The sequence below is a fragment of the Neomonachus schauinslandi genome, chromosome 6 (assembly GCF_002201575.2).
Source record: "Neomonachus schauinslandi chromosome 6, ASM220157v2, whole genome shotgun sequence".
Lineage (NCBI taxonomy): Eukaryota > Metazoa > Chordata > Mammalia > Carnivora > Phocidae > Neomonachus > Neomonachus schauinslandi.
The window spans coordinates 37,195,199-37,205,577 of record NC_058408.1 but is presented as its reverse complement, the minus strand read 5'-3'; the positions used below and the strand labels follow the sequence as shown (position 1 = coordinate 37,205,577).

General features: G+C 43.5%; 1 pseudogene; it reads right to left on the bottom strand.

Annotated features, from left to right (window-relative positions):
* Nucleotides 1–737, bottom strand: part of LOC110574186 — a 1,499-nt pseudogene extending 762 nt beyond the window's left edge.
* Nucleotides 738–10,379: the final 9,642 nt, after the last annotated feature.

Here is a 10,379-nt window from a genome sequence, read left to right as displayed (position 1 = left end):
TTCTTTCTTTCTTTCTTTCTTTCTTTCTTTCTTTCTTTCTTTCTTTCTTTCTTTCTTTCTTTCTTTCTTTTTCTTTCTTTCTTTCTTTCTTTTTCTTTCTTTCTCTTCCTCCACCCCTCCTTCCCTTTCTTCCTTTCTTCCTTCCTTCCTTCCTTCCTTCCTTCCTTCCTTCCTTCCTTCCTTCCTTCCTTCCTTTTCTTTTTCTGCCTACACATTTATTCAACACACAACAATCTCTCCTCCAGCTTGATGAAGGTGGCTGACAACGTCCACGACCAAACCCACCTCTAAACTGGCCTTCAGTTGCTGATGCAGGCCTGGCCTCAGCGAGCTTGTCGGAGCAGGGAGCCCAGCGCTTGATCCGTCCGCATCCCTGTCACTCTCCCTGCGGTGAGTCTGGCAGGTGGCTCTCCCTCCAGACCTTTGCGCCATGGCCTGTCCCAGGACGCTGCGGGGCAGAGCGGCAGGCACACTCTCAACAGGCAGGTGGAGGCAGGCGTGGGGACACTGGCCACCCTGGCTGGTAAGGGGCTGGTAGAAATGTCCCCCGGCAGACCTTTCCTTTACGTAGCTTCATGATTTGAAGGGCTGCATGGCCTTCACGATGTGAAGAGGGGGCACGTTCTTTTCTACCTGCTCTCATCTGCCAGGCATGTGGACGTCCTTCTTGGCCACCATCCCTCCTCCTTGAAAAGGAGTTCATAAATGGCAATAGGGTTCTTCTCGGGCATCAACATCCCAGCGGCTTCTATGTCCGCGGCTGGGGCCAGGGCTGGAAAGCAGCCTTCCCCTTTTCTTATCTGAAATGAGGATATGATAGCTGGCACTTTTACAGCCATTTTATGGCCTTGAAGTTATGACAGTGTGAAAGATTGCAAGGCAGATAGTTGGAAGGAGGAACCTGGCTCCCTGGCCACTGTATGGGGCCCTGGACTTCGTACTTGTGAGAATAAACTGTCAAGGGAGCTGAGTCACTGTTAGGAGGAGCCAAACACAATATAATGATGTGAGCATGAAGAAAAGGTCGGAAAATATACATGCCGAGTTCTTAGCATTGATTCACTGTGGTGGGGGTGGGGTGCAGGAGGAGAGAGAGCAGAGAAGGTATGGAAAAAAGTATTTCTTTTTTTAAAGTGCCCTCTACTCAAAACAAAACAGCACTATGATATTATTGTACAATTAGATGGTCACTCTTTCTGGGTCTTCTTTGTTCCTACTTGAAATTATTCTTCCCTCAAGGCCATCCTGTGGCATCTGAATCCCAGAAAGGGACAAGGTTCAGACTTTTCTCATATGATTGAGCAACATTCAAAGGTTGACAGAGGAATAGAAATGACTCAGGGTAGTGGGATTTCAGGTGATCATTTCTTTCTTCCTTATCTTTGTAGGATTGTCTTATTTTTATATTAATATTGTAGTATTTATATAATCAGGAAAAAACAGCAAAGCTGTTTTTATTGAGAAACAACAAAAATGACAAAGAGACTGGAGTGAGGCAAGGTTGCAGGCAAGGTCACCTGGGAGGGCATTTTAATAATCCAGGTAAGAAATGATGACGGGCCAAATACAAGTAATGGCAGTGGAGATGGAGAGATGTGGAAGGTGGGTAGAATCAACAGGACACAGTGATTAACTGGAAGAGGAGGAGAAAGCAAGGTTTCTAGCTTCAAAGTAGTTGGAGAGGTACACCATTTCCTGGGATGAGGAAGACAAGAGGAAAAGCAACCGTTGAGTGAAGGACATGTAGCATCTTCAAATATTGATGCCTGGGCTCCCCCCTGAATCAGAATCTCCAGGCACGTGTGACAGGGGATTCTGAGGCACCCCCAGGGCTGAGAGACAATGGTGAAGGCCCTAACACGGGGCTGAGGACCAGAGGACCAGGAAGTCTGAGACTAAGAAAACATGGTCAGAGAAGGAGGAGGAAAGCAAAAGAGAATATGTCCCAGAAATCAACAGAGAAGGTTTCTGACACTGAGCATTGTGCTTGGAGCACAATTGGTGCTCAGTAAATACTTACTAACTAAATGACAGAAGGAAGGAAGGGATAATGGTGTCAAATATTGCCAGAGAGTCAAGAAAGAGAAGGGTTCTAAAGTGTCCATTGGATTTGGCATTGAAGAGGTTACCTTTAACACTTGTGGGGTCAGTTTGTGTTGTTGAGGTGAGGACTGGGAGCAAAAGAGCGGTGGGTTGATGACCAAATGGAAACTGACCAGCTATTATATAACAATCCTGGTTATGCTTTAGAAATCACATTTCTAAAACATTTTGTGATATTGAAAAATGCTCCCTCTATGTATAATGTGATTCTGACTGGGGTGAAAAGTAAAAGCATAAGATGCCAGACTGGCTAGGACTGAGTCTAGAATGTGCCACTGACTCGATGCACGACTGTGGGTAAGTCTCTCACTGGATCCTGGTGAGCCTGGCCCACAGAAAGCACTTGGTAAAACGTCATCTATTAAGTGTTAGACATAGATCTATACACATGGAAACCCACAAAGAAGTGGCAAGATTACAAAGGTTCTTTTCAGTATACTTTGTGCAAATATTCTATAATGATCATGCACTACCTTTATAATTAGAGAAACATGTAAGATGATGTTTAACAACAAAAACAACAAGTTTTGCTGTTCAAAAGATAAAGAAAGGGCAATAGCTAAAGTATATAATATTGATATTTCATGTGCTCCTGATGGGACATTTACCTATTCATGACTTTTGAAAAGGCCTGTAAGGGGTTGAAGGTGGTAACTGCGGCAACAATGTTTCTTCAGTGGGGAGACGGGAAAGGAGCCTGAGTATAGTTTGAAGAATTAACCTTGGACAGGTTATGTCTTCCTGCAATTAGGAAGGGAAGGTGTTGTGAGTAGGTATGAATGCAGTAATTTGGGAATGCCTGGTTGGCTCAGCCGGTAGAGCATGCAACTCTTTTTTTTTTTTAAGACTTTATTATTTATTTTTTATTTTAGAGAGAGAGCGAGAGAGCGAGCAGGGGGAGGGGCAGAGGGAGAGAGAATCTCAAGCAGACTCCGCGCCGAGCACAGAGCCCAACGTGGGTCCTCAGTCCCAGGACCATGAGATCACAACCCAAGCTGAAACTAAGAATCAGATGCTTAACTGACTGAGCCACATAGAACATGCAACTCTTAATCTCAGGGTCATGAGTTTGAGCCCCATGTTGGGTGTAGAGATCACTTAAAATACATAAATAAATAAAATTTTTTTAAAAAATGCAACAGTTTGTAGGTGCAGAGACAGTAGATCGAGGAAGTTCATGACTGATTACCTTGATGTCTATTACTGAAGCCAGCTAGGCTGTTTTCTGAGAGGGGGGATTTTGACAAGCCACCATAGGGAATGAAGAAAGAAACTGACAACCCAGATACTAGCAAGTGGCACCAAGCACCCGGCTTTGGATGGAGACGTGACTCTGCCAAAGCCCTGACGTGTCACCTCCAGGGGGGCAGGTGTATCCAGTGTTCTGTCACACAGTTCTGGTGTGTTTGTGCCTTGCTCTGGATCTGTGATTTAGTTGCTTCCCATGTGAATTCTATTCATTCTCCTTCCTATTTACAGACATCCTACTCAGTCTGCAAGGCCCAGCTCACTTACTCATTTATTCAGGTATTAACTGATCCAATTTCCAGTTGATCTCTCAGAATCTCATCCCTTCTGGGTTCAGAAACTTGCAAAAGCTCCATCTATGCCTTTTCTCTTTGATACCTGTGCTATCTGATCATGAAAGAGTCATTTCAGGACAGGAGCTTGCCTTGAAGTCTGACTTCCTGATGACTTTTGATTGGGGGCCAGTATTATATTCAGTCTGTGTATGAGTATACATGTGCTTCCTCTAGTTCTGCTATTAGGGATTTAATTTACTGGAGGGGAAGCACCTGTAACCCGTTTAGAAAAATGTTTAATGGCAATTCTCCCGGATGTGACCCACTTGACAGTAAAAGTTCCAGTGGAATCACTGTAGCCCAGTTCGTGTGTAGATATAATCAGACATTTGGCTAGCTAGTTGGAAATGACTGGGTTCTCCAGAGAACTTAATCTCCACCATACCTATTCTCTGATTGTTATCAGGATCTCCAGTGCTTCCACCCCTCCATTTCTACCAATGCAACACACCTCCTAACACATTTTTCTTCCACATCCTGTGTGAAACCTATGGCATATGATGTTCTTAACATCCAAGGTCCCTAACTTTCCCAATTCGTCTTTACAGGTCACCAGTCTTGAATCAATCCAACCATCTCTTTTGCTTCTATGTTAGGGCTACTGAGCCCTTCATCAGGGCCTAGGTTTTTGCCCCAACGTGGCCAGCAGGGATTAGAGGGGCCCAAGGACAACAAGTTAGCCTTGATGTCCCTGGTGGGAATCAGTGGGACTACAGGACCAGGGACTGGCCCCAAAGTAGTTAGGATATTGGTTACATATAGGTGGATTGAGCAAATATGTAATATATTGAGGATAATGAAAGCCAATTCCCTTACTGTTAGTGAAGGGAGTTACAAGTATGGAAAAGGGAAAGCTAAGATCAACCCTGAAATGTTGGATTGGAATTGGAGGTATTGGTGAAATCTCATGGTTTTTAATAGAAAGATATGGAAATAGATATAGATGTGTATGTGTGTGTGTATATTTATTCATATTCATATTCATATTTCCTTGCTCTGTCCACTGAGAGGACAGGGGCCTAGAAGCAATGAATGACACTCCCGTAGGAAGGAGCACACTGAGTACCCAGATCCTGGTTAATGAATATCACCTTGCACTAAAATGAATCAAGGCTTCTTGAAGAAATGACTGACTTTTAGGGTAAGGGCAGAGAAGTATAAGATGATCCTAGGGCCTGTTACCAAAAGTAACAAAGTACTAACATAACAAAAGGACACAGGAGATAACTTGAAGGGATTCCTACTGACCAAATGGGGAACAATTAGAAGATAAAAAAAAATAATAATAGTAACAGATTATAAATCATTGAATAGGAATTCAATGAGTCCATACAATTGACTTTCAACCAAAAATTAACAATTTGTGGGGCTTATAACATATGTAGAAATAATTAACATATTATAATAATAGTATGAAAGCCAGAAAGGGAGTAAGTATTATTGTATGTTTCTTACCCATACATGAAGTGATATAATATTATTATTTCAATATGCCTGTGATAAGTCATGAATGCATATTGTAATTTCTAGAGCAACCACTAAAATAAACAAAACCGCATGAGAAATAGCTAAAATGGAACACAAAAATTGTTTTTCTATATACAAAAGAAAGCAGGAAGGGAGGTGAAAAGGAACAGAGAACAGATGGGATAAATTAAAAATAAATAGCAACAGAGTGGACTTAAACCCAGTTATATCAATAATTACACTAAATATAAGTGGTCTAAACACTACCATTAAAAGCAGTCTGTATAAATAAGATAGTCTAGGAAGGCCTCACTACAAAGGTGACAATTGAACAAATACGTGAAGGAAAAGAGGGAGCAAAACATGCAGATAACTAGGGTCAGAGTGTTTGCAGACAGAGGAAAGAACATATACAAGACAGATACTGTTTTAAAAAAGAGAGCTGATCAGCAGACATTGCTCAGAGCTGAGGCTACTTGGATTCTCAATAACTGAAACATCCAGAAATATTCCTAGGATTATATATTGGTAAGTTATGGTGGGCTCAGCGCTTCACAGAAATATCCCTTCAAACATGACTAGTTCTGCTTCTCAACTAGGCCTTTTCTGAGCCACTTATTCTCTGTATTCTGGTGCAAGCCCCATTTGGAAAAGGTACTTAGTTAAGCCTTCAAGGTTTATGGGGATAATGATCACAGAGTCATGGATTTAGGGATTGGAAGATATCTCAAAGCTCATCTTGTTCCAACCTCACACCTATGGCATGGCTGACACATATGAATTGGAGTCATAGCCAATGAAAATGATTTCACACCTTCCAGGGTGGACTCTTCATCTGATGGAAAGCTCTATTAGAAAGTTCTTTCTTCTGTGGAGCACAAACCAGCTTCACTGTACTTGAATTTTTTCTGCATGTAATCAATCCTGATGAATGTCTTACCATATCTAGCAAGACATAAAGTAGGAGGGTTTCAACTTGACCATAAGTTTCTTGGTTTTCATCACCTTCACAGGACCTGTCAAATGGTTTAGATTTCAAAACTTAAACCCTTGGCCTTCACTAAACCTTCCCAGTACCTTCTGTCAAGAGGCTTCCTGGACTTTTGAAGGGAAAGTAAACCAAAAGGGCGTTTGTTTCTCATCAGTGAAGGCAAAGTGCTTGCAGAGGCCAGCTGGTCTATTTTTGTCTGCGGGTCATGGATGGTCGCCAAGAATGAGCAGAGGGGTTTGCCTGTAGTAAAGACCAGAGACAGGGGTTGGCGGAGATGGACTGATGCCGAAGGAAGGCTCATGAACAGGACTCAGAACTTGGGAGCATTGTTGAGATGGTTCCAGCTCCACCTTCAAGCTCAGACCTCTCATTCTCCTCCTCACTTGCATCCTCTTCTCTGTGGGCTCAGAACTGCTAAGGGACTCATTCCTCTCCTAACAGAAAGTAGATCTCAAGCCTTTGGTTGGGCCAGATCTTGTAGTGCCCTCATCTTACTATGTGATGCTCTGATTGTTGGTACTCTGAATCCAAAATGTCCTCTCCCTCATCCTCACTAATGGGGCTCAGCCCTGCTTTGGCTGGATGCAAAGGCTGGGGGGAGGACATAGTCACTGGGGTAGCACTAAATGTCAAAGAGAGCCAAGTTAATTCCAGGGAGTTGCAGACTGACTCAGATTCACAAACTGAGTATAGCCCAGAGAAACACCAATTCCACAGGCCCCAAAATGCTGGGGTTTCAGAAACCATGGGACCAGGTAGAGCTGGTATTAAAGGAAAGCAGTTTGGGAACAAGCCAACACAAGCTCCTGAGTCACTTTAACATTTGCACTTTCCTTAAGGGCCCATGTGTATCGAATACTTACACATGAATGAGAGTGAATTCAGGGTGGCTTTTTCAAAAATAGAGATTTTTAAATATAGATTTTAAAAATATAGGTTAAAATATAAATGTCTAAGCTGTGCTCTTGGTAATGCAGATTTGGTCAGTCTGAGAGGGATCCAGAAAGTTGTCTTTTGAAAACTTCCCCAGATGACTCTGGTGTCTGGGAGTTATCAACTTAAGGAGTTGGAGGTCCGGCAGACACCTGCGCTGGGTCTTTTTCCTGTGGACATCAGAACTTCCTGCCCTCAGCTTTGGTACTGTGCTCACCATAACCTTTCTCTCACCTACCTTGCTGATTCCCATGACTTGATTACCTGCCTGCCCAGTCTTAGCAGGTCTCAGGGTTGCCATGAGGAGGAAGTGAGCTAATGTTAAAGAGTGCTTAGCACTGAACCTCATACTCAGTAATTACTCAATAAAAGTCAGTTGTTATTCTTATTACCATCTCCGCTTAAAAGTATATGATGTGCCTCAATTGTATGACTCATTGGACCATGTGATTATATCCCTTAAAGATAGTAGAATTAGGTCAAACTCCTATCACCATTAATCCCTGGAATCTCTCCGCCTCTAGGAAACTTCCTGTTTGGCCCCACTGGGTTCTTACTTGGTGCCAGTCTGACTTTCTCGAGTTTCCTTTCTTTCTATTCTTTTGGCAAGATCTGGAGCAGATGTAAGCCCCTTTGTGTTTGTTTGGAAATGTTCTTGACTGGTCGGAGGAGTTGGGCCTCCCACTCATAGCGTTTCGGTGGTTTGTTTCCATTCTTTGTGGTTGTGTTTATGATTGTGGTACAACTACTTGGAACTGAAATGTAGTTTCTTTGGAGACGGGGGTATTTTGTAGACACAGTGTGAAATTCCTTGGGCTGGGAGGGTCCCCAGAATGTAACACAATATCTCTACTGGTTCTAGAGCTACGCAGAGTAGATAGGATTCTACTGTTACAACTAGAACAAGGGTAAATACAGGATTCACTCATTTGTTCATTTTTGTAGCTAATGTTTTATGATTACTTTTAATGTGCCAGGCACTATACTAACAGAAGAAAAAGAGGGCCCAGATCCTCTTTGTACCCCCTCCTGTCCATAGATTACAACACCATCAGGTTAAACTTTACTCATTCGTGCTCACAGTAACTAATCACCTACTGTGTGCTAGCTCAGAGGTTAAGAGGATATACCATAGCTTGCTTTTATCCATGGAGGATTTGTTCCAAGACCCCCAGTGAATGCCTGAAACTATGGATAGTACCAAACCCTGTATATACTGTTTTTTTCCTATACGTACACACCCATGATAAAGTTTAGTTTATAAATTAGGCACAATAAGAGATGAACAACCTACCCAATAATAAAATAAAACAATTACAACAATATATCTAAAAGTTATGTGAATGTGGCCTCTCTCTTTATAACTATGTTATTGTAACGTACTCACCCTTCCTGTGATGACATGAGAAATAAATAGCCTACGTGATGAGATGATAGGAGGTGAATGACGTAGGCATTGCGAGATAGCGTTCGCCACCACTGACCTTCTGATGAGATGTCAGAAGGAGGATCATCTGCTTCCAGACCACAGTTGCCTGCGGGTAACTGAAACTGAGGAAAAGCAAAAAGGCAGTTGGCGAGGGGGGGGGGGGGGGGGGGGGGAGGCCACTACCGTAGACTGCTGTATTTCCGGTCTCCCAGGAACTCACAGTGTGGTAGGAAAGGAAGCACAGAAGCATGTAACTATCCTGTTTCAAGTCCTGTTTGGCATGAGTGAAATGTGCTTATTCTACCCAGAGCTTAGTACTGAAATAGAGCTAGAAAAGAAATGAGTGCAAAGTACCGGAGCATAAGAACTATATGTTTGGTGCTGTACTCCGCAATACAGCAGAAGAGCTTCTGCTTTTATGGAACAGAGTTTGAAAGTGTAGGCTTAAGAGAAGTTGGAGGTTGTATCTTGGCTCTACTACTTACTTAGCAGCTGTGTGACCTTGGGCAAATTACCCTCCCTCTCTGAGCCTCACATTTCTCATCTAAAGATGGAGGAAATACCATCTACCACATGGATTACTGGGAAGAGTAATGAGACCTTTTTGTTTTGTTTTGTTTTGTTTTAAAGAGCTTTCAATTTAGTCCCCTTTTATTCTAATCTACTACCTTGCATAATGCTAAATTAGCGCCTAACTGTTGCCCTAGACTGACTTCCCAAGGACGGTGACTGTGTCATATTCAGTTTTGTATCTACGGTGGCCCCTGCGTGTTGTGTTGCCCCCAGCGCACATCTGGGTTGGAGTCCCTCACAGCTGCTGCTCCTGCACCCAGGCCATGGCCACCAGCCACTGCCCAGGGGCTTGTGGCTAGCTGGCGTTGGTTCTCAGCACGAAGAACAATCTAAATACCTGGGGGCATGGAGCTGGAAGCTGGCGGGGCTGAGCTTGCTCCTTCTCTCCTGCAGGTGCCTGATGTGCTCCCTCTGTTTTAACCTCCTCGCACGCCCAGGCTTTAACACAGCCCCTGCCCCTTCTCTTGCTGTCCACGTTGCACTGCCTTGCCTGTTGGCTGCTGATTTCCTGCCCCACCTGACTATCCACACTGGCTCTCTGGGCCTCCCTGATACAGCACTCTCTGTATCAGTGCCTCGGAAACCCGTGGTCACATAGGAGCCATCCCCAACTGACTTCTAACTCTTTCACCTTGACTTGGTGCCCTCGTGGACAACCTGCTACTAGCTTTTCTGCCCCAGTTGGACTTCTGTCCCACCCTAACCCATTCAACAAACACACATCGAGTTCTTAAAGTGTGCCAGGTTCTCTGCCAGAGAACCCACAGATGAAAGACCCGGTCCTGCCTTGAATGACATCTATGACAGCCCCTGTCTTTTGGAAAAGGATTGTCCAGCCTCCACAATGAGGTTTTCTTGCCCACTTTGACGAGTAGAAGACACCAAGGTGACTTCTGGTGGGGTCCTAGAGCCAGCCCTCTTTTTTTTCTTTTTTAAGATTTTTTACTTATTCATTTGAGAGAGAGAGAGCAAGTGAGAGCATGAGCAGAGGGAGGATCAAGGGGGGAGGGAGAAGACTCCCTGCTGAGCAGGGAGCCCGACGCGGGGCTCGATCCCAGGACCCTGGGATCATGACCTGAGCCGAAGGCAGTTGCTTAACCAACTGAGCCACCCAGGCACCCCATGTATGATTTTAAGAAAGGATATACTCTCATTGTTACATAAATGCTTTTTTATATAAGAATGCATAAGGAACAAATTATTATGGGCCTATCTGGGGAGGAGAACAAGACCATACTAGGAAGCTATATTCATTTTATTTTATTTTATTTTATTTTATTTTATTTTATTTTATTTTATT